Source organism: Vulpes vulpes, chromosome 3 (genome assembly GCF_048418805.1).
Source record: "Vulpes vulpes isolate BD-2025 chromosome 3, VulVul3, whole genome shotgun sequence".
In the NCBI taxonomy this organism is placed as follows: domain Eukaryota; kingdom Metazoa; phylum Chordata; class Mammalia; order Carnivora; family Canidae; genus Vulpes; species Vulpes vulpes.
In genome coordinates, this window is record NC_132782.1 from 137,388,473 (window position 1) to 137,407,688 (window position 19,216).

Consider the following 19,216-nt stretch of genomic DNA (forward strand, 5'->3'; position numbering starts at 1 on the left):
TAATGCATATTAAGCATTAGGCCAGAACTTAGAATGTAGTAGGTTCTTTTTTTCTTTTCTTTTTTTTTTTTTTTTTAATTTTTATTTATTTATGATAGTCACACAGAGAGAGAGAGAGAGGCAGAGACACAGGCAGAGGGAGAAGCAGGCTCCATGCACCGGGAGCCCAATGTGGGACTCGATCCCGGGTCTCCAGGATCGCGCCCCGGGCCAAAGGCAGGCGCCAGACCGCTGCGCCACCCAGGGATCCCCTGTAGTAGGTTCTAAATAAGTAGCTGCTACTATTATTTGCCATATTTTACAGATTAGGAAACTGATACACAGTCATATTGGTCAGCTTTGAGGGGCTGGAGCTCCCGGTTATTACTGGAAAATTACAGCCTTATTTTTGATCAAGCCTCACTGAAAAAGAGGTTGTAGGCAAAAACAAAAACAAAACAAAACAAAAAACAAACCAGCACAAAAGCAAAAGGCACAGAAAAATCAGTAATACCGAAGCAACCAGATAATCAATATGTATTTATTGAGCACCTTGTAAGTATAAGGTTTTTGTGCACAAGTTGGGAGCACTTTGGGTTGCAAATAGCAAAATCCCAACTTGCCGGCATGAAAAGAATTTATTGGCTGATGTAACTCAAACACAGGATGTAGGAAACTGGTCCTGGAGATGTCTGGATTCAGTTATCAGGAACACTTTTAGGACTTAACACTCTTCATTTCTGACTTGTGTTTCTGATTCTGTTTACAGATAGCTTTCTCCATGCCATGGGGAGCATGGCTCCTAGTAACTTTGGTCTCTCATCCTATCCTAGCAGCTCTTTTACCAGCAAAGAAAGAGGATTTCTTCCCCTTTGGCTCCAGCCTGAAAACCATCCCAAGGATGACTTGCATTGCATCAACAGAGGTTCCATACTCCATCTCAAAGCAAACACCAAGCCAGGAAGATAGGTAATATCCCAGGGTATTAGCTCATAGAATACAAACTTGAATTTATTTCTTAACATACATGTCTTTTAATGGAGACAGTTAAAACCACTTGGGTACTGTCTCAGAAAAAGCAGAACTCTCTAAAGAAGGTGCCTGGAGGCTGGACCACAAACTGACATCCCGTTGTTTGAAAAAGTCCTGGGGGAATGCATTATTCTAACAGCTTGCTTAATGTTTTGCTTCCTGTGGAGTGGGCTGGAGGTGGAAACTCAAAGCCGACTTCTACGTTGAGTTCTAGAGTAGAGGAACTTCTCTTAAAATCTCTGCTGATGTTATTTGAAACATTGAACTGTTGGGGCGCCTTGGTGACTCAGTCCATTAAATATCTGACTCTTGATTTCAGCTCAGGTCATGATCTTGGGTCCTGGAATTGAGACTTGTGTCAGGCTCTGTGCTTATCAGAGTCTGCTTAAAGATTCTCTCCCTCTGCCCCTCCCCCTACTCTCTCTCTTTCTCTCCCTCCCTCTCCCTCTCTCTCTCTCTCTCCTCCTCAAATAAATAAATCTTTTTTTTTAAAAAAAGACATTGAACTGTCCACTCATGGTTTCAGTACCTCAGTGTCCTCTCATTGTTACATTCATGGGAGGACATGGTATTATATTTGAGATCTGGGGAGCTCGTGACTGGGTGTGGATGCAGTGTTTTGGCTTTTTATGCCAGCATCAGCATTTCCCCCACTCATCTCATATTTCTCCAGTCAGTTGGGCCCTCCATGCAAGGTTATCTTGATTACTTTAGGTCTTTTTGGTCACAAATCTTTCTTAACTTTTTACCTGAAAATGTTGTCTCTTACCCACTTAGGTTTTCTTTTTTCTGTCTCAAAATTAGAGGTATCCCTACCCTTTTCCAGCACAAAATTCTTCCCTCTTTCACTTCCCTTAGAAACTAACTGCATCTGCTGCTTCAGCTTCTATTCACATCTTGGATTACCCCTCTGCTGCATCTTTCTCCACGTATCTGCCTACAGGACTATCCCTCGAGATATCAGCAAAAGAGAGAATGTATGTGGAAGCACTCTATGGCTTTAAAGTGGAATATAAGTTTGGAATAACATTGTATCCTGTCTTTCTTCTTCACCATCCTCTCAAAAAAGTATCAGTGTAGTGCAGTTTTGGGGCTTACTTTCACTATTCAACTCATTACTTAACATCCTAAAATCTGAGGTCTCCTAATGTATTGAGGGGCCCATGTCTTTGTTGACCCTTCTGCCAGCATGTGACACATTTTCCTTTGCCTCCTCTTTTGATATCTGTAACTCACTGCCTTGGTCCACCTTTGCCTTCTCTGACTACTCTCTCCTTTAATGCCCATCTGTTTCCTTCTACCTCTGAGTGTGAGTGGTCTCCATCATTCTGTCCTTGTTCCTTCTTGCCCCCCCACCCGTCTTGTTCTCATAAATACTTCTTAAAACAAATCCTGGATCTCTCTCTTCCCCTCAACCTGTTAAATGCCCTCTGATAATTTTAATCTACTTATCTCACTAGCCCCCAAACATAAGGTATATAAAATAAACTCTCACCCTATCCTAGATATCTTCCACTCTATCTCAGCCAACAGTGTTACTTTCCTACCCTGTCACCTGGACTTGAAACCTTGGTTCCCTCTTTGATTTATTGCTCTCTTTCCCTGAATCCATGTGAAGCCATATTTTAAGAGAACACATTTTTCTATTCACCCACCTTCATTATGTCTCTCCCTTCTTCTTTCTCTTTCTTCAGGCAGCAATAGTTCAGGCTGCTGGATTAGCAAACAATCTATTATTTTGCTTTCAGTAAGGTTGTCCAGAAGTATTTTGTGGCTATACTTTTTTCTCTTCCTCATTCTTGATTCTTTCCCTTTCCTGAACTAAATAACCATTCAAACTTTATTCATAGAGATCACTAAATCTTCTTCTACAAATGCCTTTCTCAAAACCTAAGTACACGCATGTTTAGACTGGCCTGTTAGGTAACAGGTGTAAGTTGACTGTTGTCTATAAGCATTGACATGAAAAAGTACATTTCATAGCTATGTGTTTTATTAATATAATTTGCATCTTCAAATCAGAAACTTCATATTAGGATAACATTTCAACCGTATCTGACTTAGAAAGCCAATGTTTTGAGGATCTAATGATGGGCTAATGAATGTGCATTAAACATATTGCTTAAGTTTTGATACATTTCCAGCAATCATCAGCACCTAATTCCAGTTTATGTGTAAACTCATCAGAAACATCACCTCAGTCTCTAGGACTCATGTCTTCTAACTTTATTTTTGCAGATCCTGTTAATTAAGAATGATTAAGGACAGCTTTATTTTTCCCAGTTTCAACATTAAAGATGTATGTTGTAGCAGTAGCATACTGTGCAGCTATAAAAAAAAAAAAAAAAGAAAAAAGAAAAGAAAAGAAAAACAAGAGAAGCTCTTTATGTGTTTATATGGAAAGAGCTCTGTTGTAAACTGAATGTTTGTATCCTCCCCCAAATTCATAGTTGAAGCCTTACCACCAATGTTGTGGTATCTGGGGCAGGTAGGGGGAGGGGTAATTAGGGTTAGATAAGGTCATGAAGGTGGGTGGGATCATGTCATGGTGGGATCACTGCTCTTATAATAAGAGACACTGGAAGACTTGTTATCTCTTTCTGCCTAGTGAGGACACAGGGAGAAGGTGGCCATCTGCAAGCCAGGAGGAGAAATCTCTCCAGAACCTAACCATGGCTGGCACCCTGACCTCAGCTTTCCAGTCTCCAGAAATGTGAGAAAATAAATTTCTGTTGTTTAAGCTACCTAATCTATGGGGTTTTGTTATGGCAGCCCAAGCTGATTAATACAATCTCCAAGATTTATTTTTAGGTAGGGAAAAAAAGGGTGCCAAAATAGCATACTGTTGGGGTGGGAAAAAAAGAAAGGAAAAGAGTCTATACTTGTACTGACTTGTATATACATTCTAAAACTCCTAGGGATAAATGAGAAACTAGTAATGTTGGTTACTTGTTTGGGGGGTATGGGAGATTGGCAGATAGAGGGCAGGGGTGGTAGAAAGGAGATATTGCAGTATATCTTTCTATATTTCTTGATGCTTGAACTATGTGAATGTGCCACTTCAAACAAGTAAATAAATAAAATTTATTAAAAAAATAATAAAGCCATTTGGAAAAACAAGATTATATCGAAATAAGGAAAATATTGATTATATTGAAAGAAAATTGCTGATTAGCAGAATAGTTATGAAAGAAGTTGGCATTTAAAGATGAAGGAATATGAGCAGTTATATTAGATCGCTTTCTTGGTCAGTTATTTAATAATTGCTGTGACTATGTAGACAGTTCCGATTGTCCTTAAATGCACTTCTGATCATTTTCTTGCTTTTAACTTCCATTAAGGATTTCTTTTCCATTGGTCATCTGGCCTATCTCTTAATCCCATCAACTCTTTAAAAATTTTTTTTAAAGATTTTATTTATTTATTCATGAGAGACACACACACAGAGAGAGATCAGGCCCTGGGCTGGAGGCAGTGCTAAACCACTGAGCCATCCGGCAGCCCTCTTTTTTTTTTTTTTTTTGAAGTAAGGTCTACACCTAGCATGGGACTTGAACTCATGACCCTTATATCAAGAGTCATATGCTATATCGACTGGATCAGCCAGCGACCCTCTCCCCTCCATCAGTTTATTTTGAGCTGTTTTGTCATGACCCCAAAGTGCCTTTGTTTCTGTCCCCACATTTTTATAAATGTCATTTCCGGGCAGCCCGGGGGGCTCAGAGGTTTGGTGTCACCTTCAGCCTGGGGCATGACCCTGGAGACCCAGGATCCAGTCCCACGTCAGGCTCCCTGCATGGAGCCTGTTTCTCCCTCTGCCTGTGTCTCTGCCTCTCTCAATACATGTTTCTCATGAATAAATAAATAAAATATAAATAAATAAATAAATAAATAAATAAATAAATAAATAAATGTCATTTCCATTGCCTGGACTACCCTTCTATTTGTTCCTTTTGATGAAGCTCCCCCAAATGGAGGTGAGTGTTTTTCCTGACAACATTCGAAATTTTTGAACAGCACTGATATTCTCTATGCACTTTTTACCTCTTGTCAAATTCAAAAAATTCAGGGCCACACAGCATATTCATTTTACATCCCCAATGCTGGCATCCAATAGGCACTTGATGGTTGAATGAATGAATAAATATACACTCTGGCTGAAATGTTAAAGACAAAGATACCATAGTAGTCCATAATAAAATTCTAGCCAATGCTCAGGGAAAATGCTTCACAGGAGGGTTTGAACTCTCTGCAATGCAATTGTGTTATTCAAGTCATGATTTCCTTATAAGAGCTGAATTGTATCAGGACAATTTCAGTGTATGTGCAGCCAAAACGAGTGCAGAATTGTGTCAGGACAATTCTCCATGAGCCTTTTGATTTGGGGAGGAAGCTTTCAATTTTGTAGATGTTTTGTGTGTGTTTTGAAAACTCTGTTGAGCATCCCCATACTAAGGCATCTCTTTGAGGATCTTCTCTGTTTAAGAGCATTTTATTTCTAATATTTTAAAGTATAGATGACAGCTCTCAATCTAGTGGATTTTCATCCTTATCTCCAGAAAACCACATTTTTTATGCTTTGTGGTAAAGTAAGTTGTGTATCTATAGAAATCACCCTGTGTAAGTGAGCCTTTGGCTGGAACCTCAGATCTACGTTTGCTTGCCAAAGAGCAAAAAGGAAAGCAGGGTGATTTCCGTCATTTCATACTAGATGCCTTTTTCATGCATCTGTCTCAGAGGTGTTCTTTTAAAATATTATAAAATGTGCAGAAAACAAATCATTAATATTTTCTAGCTGAAAGAATTCACTTGCCACTTTTTGGAGGGTTTCGGCTATGTCAATAAGGCACTAGGGAGACAGATATTAGAATGAGGCCCATTATCTTTTGTTAATTCAGTTTGCCCTGAACAAAGTAGATGAAATAAATGCTTGAACTCCAACTATTCAGACGTGCTTGTATAAACATGGCCTCATGATAATTTGTCTTCAAAGTTCATTGACTTTAACTGTCTTACTGATGCTGTGAAAACGTGTCCACTTGTATATCTAACGTATTAGTGTTTATTTTCTATAGTATCTTGAGATCTAATGGACAGCATGATGAGTGTAGTTAATAAAACTGTATTGTACACTGGAAATTTGCTAAGACAGTAGATTTCCGGTGTTCTTCACAGAAAAGAAAATATGTTTGGAGATGGCTATGTTATTAATCAGGTTAACTGTAATAATTATTTTGCCATGTATATGTGTATCAAACATCATGTTGTAACCTTTGATTATATACAATCATTATTTTTTTTAAAAAAACAAGATTTGCAATAATTGAATGCAGAAGCTATGAGAATCCAGCTGTCCTCCATTTTGCAAAAATGTAAAATAATGCCACTCAGTACATATTTCTCATTTTGGAGACTATGGTTATTTTTTTTCATAAGAAATATATTATTTGTCTTCACCTAAAAAAATCCAAAACATTTTCTATAGTAATGAGCACCTTCAAAGCCTCAGTTCAAATATACATTTGAGCACAATCCTTATACTTTTCTCAGTATAAATAGCACATTTGTTCTTAGTGACATGTGGCTAACAGCAAAACTTAAATCCAACAGAATTTGCCAGACCTTAGTTCTGATGCCGTTTCTTGCAAGGTTTGAATATAAAAATGACAGGAATGTAGAATATTTCTCCTACCCCAGAATTTTAGTATTTTGCAGTCACCAAATGTGCAAAATCTCCAGATTTTCCCTCCTCCAGGAAAGAGTGTCTCAATTAAATAATTAATTAAGCCCTTTAAAAAAACCAGCAGTTCCCTGTGGGTTGCTTTTATAATTGCCTCTACATTCACCAACTAAAGGTCTACCTAAATTAACTGTCTCACTTGTTCTCAACATAACATTTTACCTAATTCTTGCAGTTGTTTATTGTATAGCTCATGTGTCTTTCTTTGTTTGTTGTCAGCAGCTGTTCAAAATCATAAGGCCCCAGAAGCTAAGACCTGAGTATCCTTAATTTATTTTCTGTGGGGCCTAAACAGCATTATATGATACTAAACAGGTAATAATTATTTTTAGTGTGATGCTGATGAAGACAGGAATCTAGAGTAGGCTGATAAAATGTGAATTTAACATGAAAACAGAAACTTACTGAAGCTCCAGTGCTTTTTATAGCACACAGTAGTCTATCAGCTACTGAAAGCAGTGATGAGAATGTTCAAATAGCCAACTCCCAATAGTTCATAGGGCACGTGTGTCCCTTAAATTGCTCACCTGCTTTCACCCTACAGCCATGTTTCTGTTTTTGTGACTCCAGCCAGAGGCTGAGAAGGTGCACATGAGGTCAAATAAGCGACTTTTCTAATACTGATACTTCTAGTAATAAGGTTACTCAGAGAGAAGGTGGTTAATGATCACTAAATCATTATTGTGAAAGATTATTGTAGAATTTAGACCTTGATGGTCAACTTGCATTAATAAGTCACATTCATTGAGTGCATGGTTGGTAGAAACATGGAAAAATTCTTTTTTCTGGCAGAAGCTCTGTAGGGCAAGTCTGACTGTGGAAGATCTTAAATCCACAGGAGAAAATCAAATGGCTCATCTTGATGAACTAGCAGTGCTTGGAGGAGCAAGCCTTAAGTAGAACTGAGGAATTTAACCTTTGTTCTAGTCCTCCCTTTTGTCAGCAAGAAAACTGTCAAGGTTGATTTCAAATGAATCATCCTTGGCATTTTTCCCCTAAAACCGCTTATCTGTCACTTCATAGAAATTGCTACTTGTCCTCAGTGCTATGAGTACTAGCTCAGACATTGCGGACAATTGATTATACCACAGAAGTTGAAGGAAAAAAAATATATATAATAATTATATATATATATACATATAATATTAAATAAATAAATAAATTTTTCCTTGAACTGGCTATGTATCAATAAACTCAGCAGTTTTAGAGTTAAGGTCTGAAACCATAGCCATTTTGTCACTTAGCCACCAGTGTTCTCCAAGAAAGATTAGGAAATGTTTGGCTTAGAGACAATCCTTAAAAAATACTGAAAAATGCATTTTTGCCAGCTGTATTAATATTACTTTTACTTAGAACATCACATTTCTTCACATTTTTAAAATGTTTGTAAGGTGTGCTTATGATAACATTTTTTCCACCTTTCAAGAAAACCCAGACCCTTAAGCACATGTGTCTTTAAGACGTAGACTTGGAGGGACACTTGGGTGGCTCAGTGGTTGAGCATCTGCCCTGGCCCAGGTCATGATCCTGGGGTCCTGGGATCAAGTCCCACATCAGGCTCCTCACAGGGAGCCTACTTCTCCCTCTGCCTGTGTCTCCACGTCTCTCTGTATCTCTCATGAATAAATAAATAAAATCTTAAAAAAAAAAAAAAAAAGACACAGACTTGGAGCATTTTCGCTCCTGAAGTCAGTTCGACCTACTGAGGGAAGTGTTGAACTATCTGTAATGGTTTCATTCTCCCATGCTTCTGATGATGTAGCTGTTTTGTCATGTGATTCTCTTTCATCTTTTAATTGCTTGCAGTCCTTCTTTTGAGAACAGACAATGTGCTTTTTGAATTTAATTGAATAGCTGCTCTAGAATAATGTGACAAGGGAATGTCATATTCTTAGATTCCAGTATGTGTTAAGATGGGTATAGTCATTTCTGGAAATTCCCAAATCAGATCTATGTGAACTCTTCCAGGAAATTGACTAGGCCCAACAGGACTCTTCCCCAAGCAGAGGCGAACAGATGGAAGCTAGAAGCACCATTTTCATCCTGGCAGGATTAAGACAGGACCTAGCAAACTGAACTAGCAATATTCAGTTTTCTGGTGTTTTGATGATATTCACATGGGCTCCTCCAGAATGCCTGTTCCCATATATCATGTAGATCTAACACTGCCTGTTTTTTTTTTTTTTTTTTAAGATTTTATTTATTTATTCATGAGAGACACATCGAGAGAGAGGCAGAGACATAGGCAGAGGGAGAAGCAGGCTCCATGCAGGGAGCCTGACATAGGACTCAATCCCGGGACTCCAGGATCAGGCCCTGGGCCGAAGGCAGGCACTAAACCGCTGAGCCACCCAGGGATGCCCCAAACACTGCCTGTTTTGATTTGGGGCCAAACCTACTCTGCTTTCAGACTATGTAAAAATTGTAGTAATACTCAATAAGCAATTAATGGTGCAAACAGGACTCATGGTATTATTAGAGTTCAGCAAATTTGTTTAATTTAATTAGGCATTTAATTTCCTTCTGGTGTTTTTTATAAAAGAAAAACAAGAGGAAGGAAAAATAATCTCAGTTATTAACTACTTTAAGCTATTCAGTTACTACCTCTTGGGCTGTAGCAAACCATGAATCTTTTAAAAGCAAAACAATTTAAAGTACAGTAAAAATTATGCTTAAATTTTCAAAAGGCAATGGAAATATAATTCTTTTTAAAAGGCATATTACTTTCACCATATTTCTTAGAATAAATATTATAAAGCAGTATAAAATTATATAGAATACAGTATTATAGAGAAATATATATCCTGAAGACTATACCCCAAAATGTTAGCCCATTCTTCATCAGCTAATATTCATCCGTGTTTCCTGACAATGCCCAGCCTTTTCTCCTGATCTCTTCCTTACCAGTGACCATTTCTAATGAGCATCAAAATATTACAAGGCATACAATGTTACAAAGCTCAAGAAACATTAACAAGTTGAAGGAAGGCTACAACTGAAAGGATAATTAATCCCTAAAATTAATTAGAATGTCAGAAAGAGTTCTTGGCAAGTTAATTAGAGTCGAAATTTCTTTCTTTTCTTCTTAAAGATGCATAAAAGTGTGATTCTGTTTTTTCTATATAATATTTTTATCCCCTTTCCTCCTCAAATGATGTAGCTATCACAGAATGCCCACAGGATGGAAAAAATGCTTTCCAAGGTAATCTTCCTGCTTTTGTTTTTCTTTCTGTATTTTTGAAGAAAAAAAAATCTTTCTTTAAAGGCTTTTCTAATTGTTTTCCACTTTTGAGTTGGCAGATGACATAGTTAATTAATTTTTTCTCAGTTATAATGAATACACTAAAAGCAATTCAAGAACTGAATGGAGAATTGAAGCCCATATGTTAGGATATAAAGCATAAAATATACCTAGGCTAGTAAATTATTGATAATCTGTGCAGCATTTTATATTGATGCATATATTGATTTGCTGGGATGTTTAAATAAATTATCAGGAAAATTTAATAAGTAGTTACATGTATGACCTGTATGAACACAAGTTCCCATTTTTCTCTGGGTTTCACATAGAAGGTGAAATATATATATATATATTTATATAATGGAGGTAGTAGTGTGAATCACAAATCACATTTAAAGAGTTAGATAATCTTGGCATGCGTCATTCTTAATTTACATTCAAACTATACTCATGTGTGTGATACCACCAGGATGTATATTTTCTGCAGATAATGTTTCCTTAAGGTAATTTTTCATGCAGATTTCTCTGAGTCCAGGTGACTCTCATGTAAGATATTATTAGGTTTGTAGGGGATGCCTTTCTACTTGTAAAAGGCTGTAAAAGAGGCCTGAAGGCAGGTGACAAATCATTGGCAAACTCCCCATTATTGGGGAAATATACTTGGTGGAGCCCTTATCTTGTATGAGGCTCTCAGCTGGGCAGTGACACTCAATTTTGTCACTTTTAAAATAAGTTAACAGGGACACGTGGGTGGCTCAGTGGTTGAGCGTCTGCCTTCAGCTCAGGTTGTGATCCCAGGATCCTGGGATCGAGTCCCACATCAGGCTTCTCCCTCTGCCTATGCATCTGCCTTTCTCTCTGTGTCTCTCATGAATAAAAAAATAAAATATTTTTTTAAAAAATGAGTTAACAATATCACCCACATCCCAACTGTAGTACATGGATTTCTCTTTTCTTTTTTTTTTTTTTTAAAGATTGTGTGGCTGAATAATGATGGACACTCTTTCCATCAAGAGGTAGTGCTATTTCTTCTCTCTTGATCTGACCAGACCTATGACAGCTTTGGCCAATGCAGGATGCCAGAAATGATGCCATGCTAGTTCCATGTGTAGCTCTTAAATAGCCCATCAGCCTCCACTTCTCCCCTCTAGAAAGCCAACCATCAGTTAAGAAGTGAGTCTACTTTGAGACCACCATTCTGTGAGAAGCCCAAGCCACAGGGAGAGGCCTTGGGCCTCTCAGAAGACAGAGAGGCCAGGGAACACTGAGGTATTGGCGATGTAGAGAGGGAACCTTCTTGGAAGTAAATCCTGCAGCTCCAACTGCCCCAACCAAGTGCACACGGATCAGACATGAGCCACCTAGACAAGTCTTTGCCAAATTTCTGACTTACAAACCATTGGCAAAATAAAACAATTGTTTTAAGCCTCTGTGTTTCAGGGCAGTTTGTTATACAGCAATAGATAACTGGAACGAAGAGTAAGAAAAATAAATTCATGATGATGAAGAGCTGAAGAAAGATGATTCAGAGGAGAAAATATGTAAAGGGTGAAATAAGGAAATCTATAACAAGCACCTCAGAAGCAAGAGTTCAGGTAATAGAAATGGTGAGGCTGTCTCCATAAAAACCACTAGAAGTTTGCCAGCTGCCCACTGATGCATAGTGCAGGTCTCAATTTAAAGGACCCTCTACTATAATTTTATAATGGTGCTGGCAAGAAAAAAAGTGCAGGGAAATAATCTGACACCATTTTTTACATGATTTTATTTATTTATTTATTTATTTATTTATTTATTTATTTATTTATTTTTAAAGAGTTTATTTATTCATGAAAGACACATGGAGAGAGAGAGGCAGAGACATAGGCAGAGGGAGAAGCAGGCTCCTTGCAAGGAGCCTGATGTGGGACTTGATCCTGGATCCTGGGATCATGCTCTGAGCTGAAGGCAGACGCTCAACCACTGAGCTACTCAGGCCCCCCTATGTGATTTTATTTATAAGAGTTGTCCCTTACATTGTCAAGCATATAGAATATACATAACCTAAATTTATTTAAAATGCAATCAAGTTTTCACCCAATATTCAATGCAAGATGGTTCCCGTTTGTCAGGGAAAGTTGGGCAACAATTTGTTGTAATGAGATTTGGCCCTAGAATGGGTTTGTAAAAGTTTTACCTGACCATGAAGGGAATGAGAAAAAAGAAAAGGAGTAAATTTCATTGAAAGCCTGTTATTGTCAGGTTTTGCATATTTTCTTCTTCCTCTTCTTCTCCTTCCCCTCCTTGTTCTTCATCATCATCATCATCATCATCACAGAAGTGATGATTGTTGAGTATGAGTGATAACATATGTTGAGTACTCTAACTGTATGCTATAAAGCTTATTTACATGGATCATCTCAATCTTTGTAACACCCTAAGGTAGGCATCATATTCATTTTACAAATGAAAAACTCGAAGCTCTGTGTATCAAGTTGATTGATCAGGATTGTTCAGAAGCCAGGATTTGACCAAAGGACTATTTGAATACTGACTAAACCAGCGAGGAGGACAGGGTACACATGTGCCATATTTGTTTAAGATAATTTTATTTAATCCTCTTCATACCCATCTAAGGTCAATATTACTATTCCTCTTTTGCATACAAGGGCATTAGGGTCAGAAAGGTTAGGCAAATTGTACAAGATCACATACCTGTGACAGAGCCAGGATTCAAATCCAAACCATGAACTCTACTACTGCACAGCAATTAACAGGCATTTGGAACAATAGAATCATAGACTCTTGGCCTGGTATATCCTCTTCTAAGAACCGAAAACCATTCTTATGAAGGTGGACTGATGAGAGGCCAGAAAGGAGTATGCTATCCATTGATTTTTTTTTTTTTTATCCATTGATTTATTAAGCCATTCAGCAGTAGGACATGGGGCATTCTCTCAACACATGAATTGACAATTCAGCAATAAAAAGATGTCTGTCTGCCAAGAGCTTCTCAACTAGCAAGAAGTACAGCACTGTGTTGGGAGTGAAAATAGATACAGGTCCACCACATCCAGCTTAGGGGGCTCAAGGAAGTCTTCTTAGAAGGAGTAATGCTTTCACTGAGTCTTAAAGGAGGCCTAGGAGCTACCCAAGTAGGGATGGGATCAAGCACATTCCAGGTGATAGAACATCATGTGTAGAGGCCCACATAAGACAAAGGATGGGGAAGTGACCAGAATGAGGATGTGAGAGGGTGTCTTGCAGACCATGATAAGACATTTGGACTACATTCTTAGTGCACGAGAAGCCACTGGAGGATTTAAGCAAAGGAGTGGCATGGCCAGATTTATAATTTAGAAATACCACTCTGGATAAGAGGACTGTTGCAATAATCCAGGAGACCGATAATTATATTCTGGACTAGGTGGAGTATTTGGAGAGATATGGATAGATTTGAGCCATTTTAGGAAGATTATCTATCAGAATATAATGATTGATTAAATGCTGAGGCAAAGGAGAAAGCTAAGCTAAAGAGAATATTCAGATTACTAACCTGAGCAGCTCTCTGAGTGAATGGAAGAGGAGAAGGATTCTGGGGGGAACATGATGTGTTCCTGTGGGCATGTTGAATTTTGAGTTTTTGTGGGATAGCCAAACAGAGGTGTCTTCCTAGGCGGTTCCGATGCTCAGGGGAGATTGCAGGACCAGAAATGAAGGTCTGGGCATTGCGGGCATTGAGAAGGTATTTGAGTTATGGACCTAGATTAGTCCACCCACAGCAGAGAACAGGAAAAGTTGGAGGAAAAGAGAATGAGTCTAGACAACTCTGGGAAACACTAACATTTAAAAGCAGTAGGACATGGGGCACCTGAGGGACTCCGCATTGGTTAAGTGTCTGCCTTTGGATCAGATCATGATCCGGGGGTTCTGGGATAGAGCCCCATGTTGGGCTCCCCAGTCAGAGGGGAGTCTGTTTGTTCCTCTCCCTCTACCCCTTCCCCTGGCTCATACTCCACCCTTTCAAATAAATAAAATCTATAAAAGCAGTGGGACAAAAGAAGAAGGAGGAGGAGGAGGGGAAGGGGAGAAGAAGGAGAGTAGCAGCAGCAGCCAAGAGAGAATAGGACCATTGATGCAAAAGAGGAAGCAGGAAGGAGGATTCCTAGGACATGTGTGTTTTGATGCTATGCTAAAACAGTTGTGGATGATACCACAAGAGCAAACATGACAATTCCCTGGAATCACAACACTGGCAGTTCATTGTTCTTCTATATGGAAATGAAGCAACTTTATTTCATAAAGAAATGAAGGGAGCTTATCAAAGCCCTGGAGCATGTACACACACACACACATACACACAAATTTCAACTACAGAGAAGTGTTTTTCTTTTCTATAGCATTTAGATTACCTAAAACTTGAAAAGATTTTTCCCCACAATCTATTTCTGCCCCACATACAGTTAAGTAAGAAATAACCATACAAAATAGTTCTGGAAAGACAATGTTGCCCAAAGCTCTAAGAAACTGAAAACAAAAAGAATTATAAAATGTCAGGGCCACAGTAACCTTTGCAAATCATCATAAAACATCACAACTTGTTCAGACTCAATACATTTATGTAATATTCTGTACTGTTCAGGATACTTTGATCATCTCATTAGTCGCTAACATGGTTGTAATGAAGTAGAAGACTCTGGCATCAGTGGGTTATTACAATGCTAAGAGAAGATAATAAGCAGCATAAGAGAGGAATAGAAAGGGTTACCGAGGTTTAGAAAAGGGAAATGTTCCTTATATGGGGGTGGTAATGAGATGAAAAAACTGAGCTTTGAAGAGCCGAAAGTGCTGATGGCATCCCTGCTCCTGAGGTAAGCACTTTATATGTTATCTCATTTGAAGGACTTGTGTGTGTTGCATGGTGGAAATGGGCAATTTACACAAAGGCAGATGGGAACTTTGGTATTCATCAAAGTGCCTGGTTCAAGAGCGCAAAACTATTAATATTAGGGGTTATCATTAATTGAATACTTCCTGGTGCTGGGCACAATAAATGCGATCACATTTCAGCCTCAAAACAACCTAGAGAATAAGGTATTATAACTTCCACTTTACATATAACTCTCATTTACATATACATTTAAGTGAGTTACCCAAGGAAGCTCCCTGGTGAAAAAACAAATAGGCATACTCAACCAAGAATTTTGAAGAGAATGGGTTTAGAGGTATGGACAGGGTAAAAACAATGAACAAGGGATGTTGAGGTACTCAGAGACTCGCGAAAACAGGAAGCCATTGTCACCCCTAGATGTAGATAATTTGAGGAGCATCATTAAGCAAGCAGTTCAGCTGACCTGTAGCAAATTAGTTGCTTCTTTTCAGAACATAGGAGCTAGGAATTCTACCTTTGAGGCTTTTGTTGACATCTTTACATTAAACACATATGTGATAGTTGTTATTTTGGATCTGTCAGTCCCTTCTGCACCTACTCTGATCAACATTTGTGATGCTAGGAAACACTTTGGGAAATTGGAGGAAGTGGATGACCCTAAACATAGCCTCCTTATACATTGAATATTGCCGAATACTCTTTCTGAAAATGCTGTTGACCTTTTTTTTTTTTTTTTTTGGCATCTTGTTTTTTAAAGAATATTCAATGTTATGTGCTTAAATGTGGGTTTTGAAATGTATGCTGTTTATTACTTCCATGTAAGTAGTTATCAGAAGCTAGTCAGGAGCTGGAATCACCTAGAAGGAGCCCCCTAAAAGAAGCTATGGTTATAGAAGGGTGTGGATGTTATAGAACCATGGGAAAGTAGGAAAGGAATGAGAGGAATAAATATGTTGACCTGTCTCTCTGCTTGCATCAAATTTAATGATTTTTATGTGTAAACACTAAGGACTATTATCAGGATGCATACTTATAGTACTTACTTGATCTGTATTTCTAGCACTGGGATGGATGAGAACACCCTTGAGCTCTCATTCTCTTTTAGGATTCCCACACCCATTCCCCATTGAAAGTAAATCTTGAATCTTCTAAAAATAGAGTATGAAAGGACTAATGCAGGAATGTCTATTTTAATCCTGAAATAATTGCTATCTAAAATTGACTCCAAATGTAGGTACCAGCAATATTATCAGTGGAAAAGTTGCCTTTTTTTTTTTTTTTTTAAAGTTGCCTTTGTATCAGTGTCCATCCAGGAGAATGAAAACAGATCTGGGTATTTCAAATGGAGGAAATTTAAATAGGGAATTGGTTATAAAGATCTTAAAACGTGGGATTCCTGGGTGGCTCAGTGTTGAGCATGGGCCTTTGGCTCAGGGCATGGTCCTGGAGTCCCAGGATCAAGTCCCAAATTGGGCTTCCTGCAGGGAGCCTCCTTCTCCCTCTGTCTATTCTCTGCCTCTCTGTGTGTGTCTCTCATGAATTAAAAAATAAAATCTTAAAAAAAAAAAAAAACTTAAAATGTGTGGAAGAGCAAAAAGAACAATTTGACCATAATAAACCCTACATCATTGGGGCGCCTGGGTAGATCAGTTGGTTATGTGTCTGACTATTGGTTTTGGCTCAGGTCATGATCTCTAGGTCCTAAGATTGAGCCCTGCATTGGCCTCCCTGCTGATTATGAAGCATACTTGAGATTCTCTCCCTCTCCCTCTGCTCCTGCCCCTTTCCCCATGCATGTATGCTTTAAATAAATAAATATATAATAAACCCTAGATCATCATTTATGATTGCATCCCCAGTGCCTAGCACAGTACATAGCATGTAGCAAGGGTTCAATAAATATGCATAGAATCTATGATTACATTTGTGGGTCAGGTTTGGTCTGTCAATCTACGAAAGCCATGAGTTCTGTTGGAAAGCAACCTATGTGACTGTGATATTTCAGTGACTGTGGATATATGGTTTGATCTTTGGTAGGAAATCACATTCAAAGCCTTCTGTTCACAATCTGCCAATGGATATTTATTGAATATTTACTAGGTGCTAGGTACTATTCTGGGCACTTTTCTGAGCACCTTGTATGACTAACTTAACCTTCATAGTAACCCTATGATAGTAGATTCATCATTTCCCATTTTATAGATGAGGATGAAACTGAGGCAAAGAGCCTTTAAGAAACAAGTCTACGATCATACAAGAAAATAGGAGAGCCATGCTTCCATCCACAGAGTTTGGCTCTAGAAGGTACACTCAGTCTCCACATCATTTATCTTTTCATTGCTCAAGTGAGGAAACCTTAGCCTACCTCTCTACCTTTATTTACTCTTTTTCCCGTTGTACTCTAGAGCAGAACCCTGCTAGCTGTTTCTGTGACCTGCTTCCAATTCTTTCTCGGCCCACAGAAAAGTACATTTCCCAGCTCTTCCCTATAATTACGGTAGCTGTGTGACTGAGTTCTAGCCAGAGGAATATGAGCAGGGATGATATGTATGACTTCCTGGACTGGCCCATTAAGCCTCTCACACATGTTGCTATATGTTCTTTTCCTTTCTTTCAGCGTAAGGAAGGTGAGCATGGTGAGCCTGGATGCCATATTTTGAAGTGTTGGAACCCCAAAATGGAAGAAGGCTGGACCCCTGCATGTTTCTGGGAGAAGAGTCAGGAACTAATCAGGAATGTCCATGTTAGATTTTAAGTGAACAAGAGATAAACTTATACCAGTTTTATGCCACTATATTTGTTGGGGTTGTTTGTTGTAGCAACTAGAGCTATCTTAACTGATATGTGTGTGAATCAAATTGATCTTTTATCCCTGGAACATGTGTCTGGCTTTTGCACATACTTTTCCTTAGAATTCTCATTTTCTCCTTCCAATTATTCACATCCTAAAAATTATTCAAGGCCTAAACCAAGTCCATTACCTCCAAGCATCTCTCTTCCACACCCACCAGCTGCAGTGATATCTCTTTCTCTCAATTCCTTTAGCACTTTGTTGTCTGTGCCTTTCATGTGCCCTTGTCATGGCTTCATTTTGGGATGTTGTGTTTTCCCAGTGAGGTTGTAAGCTCTTCAAGGTCAAGGATCATGTTTTTATGCTTCTTGTATGTCTCTGAAGTATGTAATATGGTGTTGTAGCTTGGGGATTTTCAATAAATATTTGTGGGAAAAATGAATTTATAAATGTATTAGGCTCAATAAAGTCTATATTCCTAAAAACAGTCCTTTATTACTCAAGCAGGAAGGCACGTAAACTATAATTTACTGGAGTTGGTGTTCTTTTTATTCCTTTCACCGACATATACAGTCTAACACTTTTGACAACTGCTTAGAGGAGACAGAAGGCATGCTTATCAAGTTTCAGATGACACAAAACTAGAGGTAATAAATAATGCACAAGATGACAGAATCAAAACTAGGCAAGTGGGAATGAAGCCGACAGCATTTAATAAGGATAACTACAAGATTAAAATTTTAAAAGCCAGCAGCCCAATTTCAGTATGGAAAGACATGGCTTTCACTTTTAATTAGCTGCTTGGGCTGACAGGAGCTCAGAGTGGTACACAGGACCCTACTCAAAGTTAGGCCTAGGGCACTGAGTGGCAGGCAAAATATTTAGGCTCTACAAGGGCACTGGCATGAAGTAAGGTCACTAGGTGGAGCCAATTGGAGGTGGATGGAGCCTCAACTTTGGGAAAAGGGGAAGAACAAAGTCCCATAAGTTAGCCAGGGCAAGCTCGGCACACCGGCTAGCTTTCAGCTGTAGCATTAATGAGAATCCCTGTCCGAGGCCACCATTAAGTGCTTTCTGACACTAAGCTAGTACCGATAGGACAGCCTGAGTCCCCTGAGAGTTTTGCCTTCGAAGTGGAACAAAAAGGGTCTTTAAAGGTTTGTTATTTTAATTTTAGCCTCATTCTCCTCTGTTAGGGTGAGAGCTATCCTTCAACTAAGACCCCTCACTTTTGAAGCTGAGAAACTCCTCATCATCTGGCATTTACATTCAAGTCACCTTTGAGATGGGGAGAGAAAGCAGAAGATCACATCTTTTCTGGGCTCAGCAGGGACAATCATTGCAGGATCCTCAGTTAGATCTGCGCCTAGAAATCTACATTTCCTAAAAACTGGAATCAGAAATCTGGCAAGAAGCCTGTGGCACAGGCCTTGGCACTAGATCATCAAAAAAGTGAATGCAATCTTAGGCGGTGTGAATAGAAGCCTAGCATCTGGAACAACGGTCCTGCTGTCATCTGTGCTGGTCACGACACACAGGAAGAACTGTTTCTATTCCAGTTAC

At 38.7% G+C, this 19,216-nt stretch overlaps 1 long non-coding RNA gene across 1 annotated transcript in view; it reads left to right on the forward strand.

The window, feature by feature from the left end:
• LOC112924415 (uncharacterized) overlaps window positions 1-18,138 on the forward strand; it is a 97,148-nt gene extending 79,010 nt beyond the window's left edge. The window contains exons 3-5 of the long non-coding RNA XR_012000789.1: window positions 813-948; window positions 3,620-3,724; window positions 17,480-18,138. This is a non-coding gene — a long non-coding RNA (uncharacterized lncRNA). The remainder of the gene's footprint in view (window positions 1-812; window positions 949-3,619; window positions 3,725-17,479) is intronic.
• The last annotated feature ends 1,078 nt before the right edge of the window (window positions 18,139-19,216 follow it).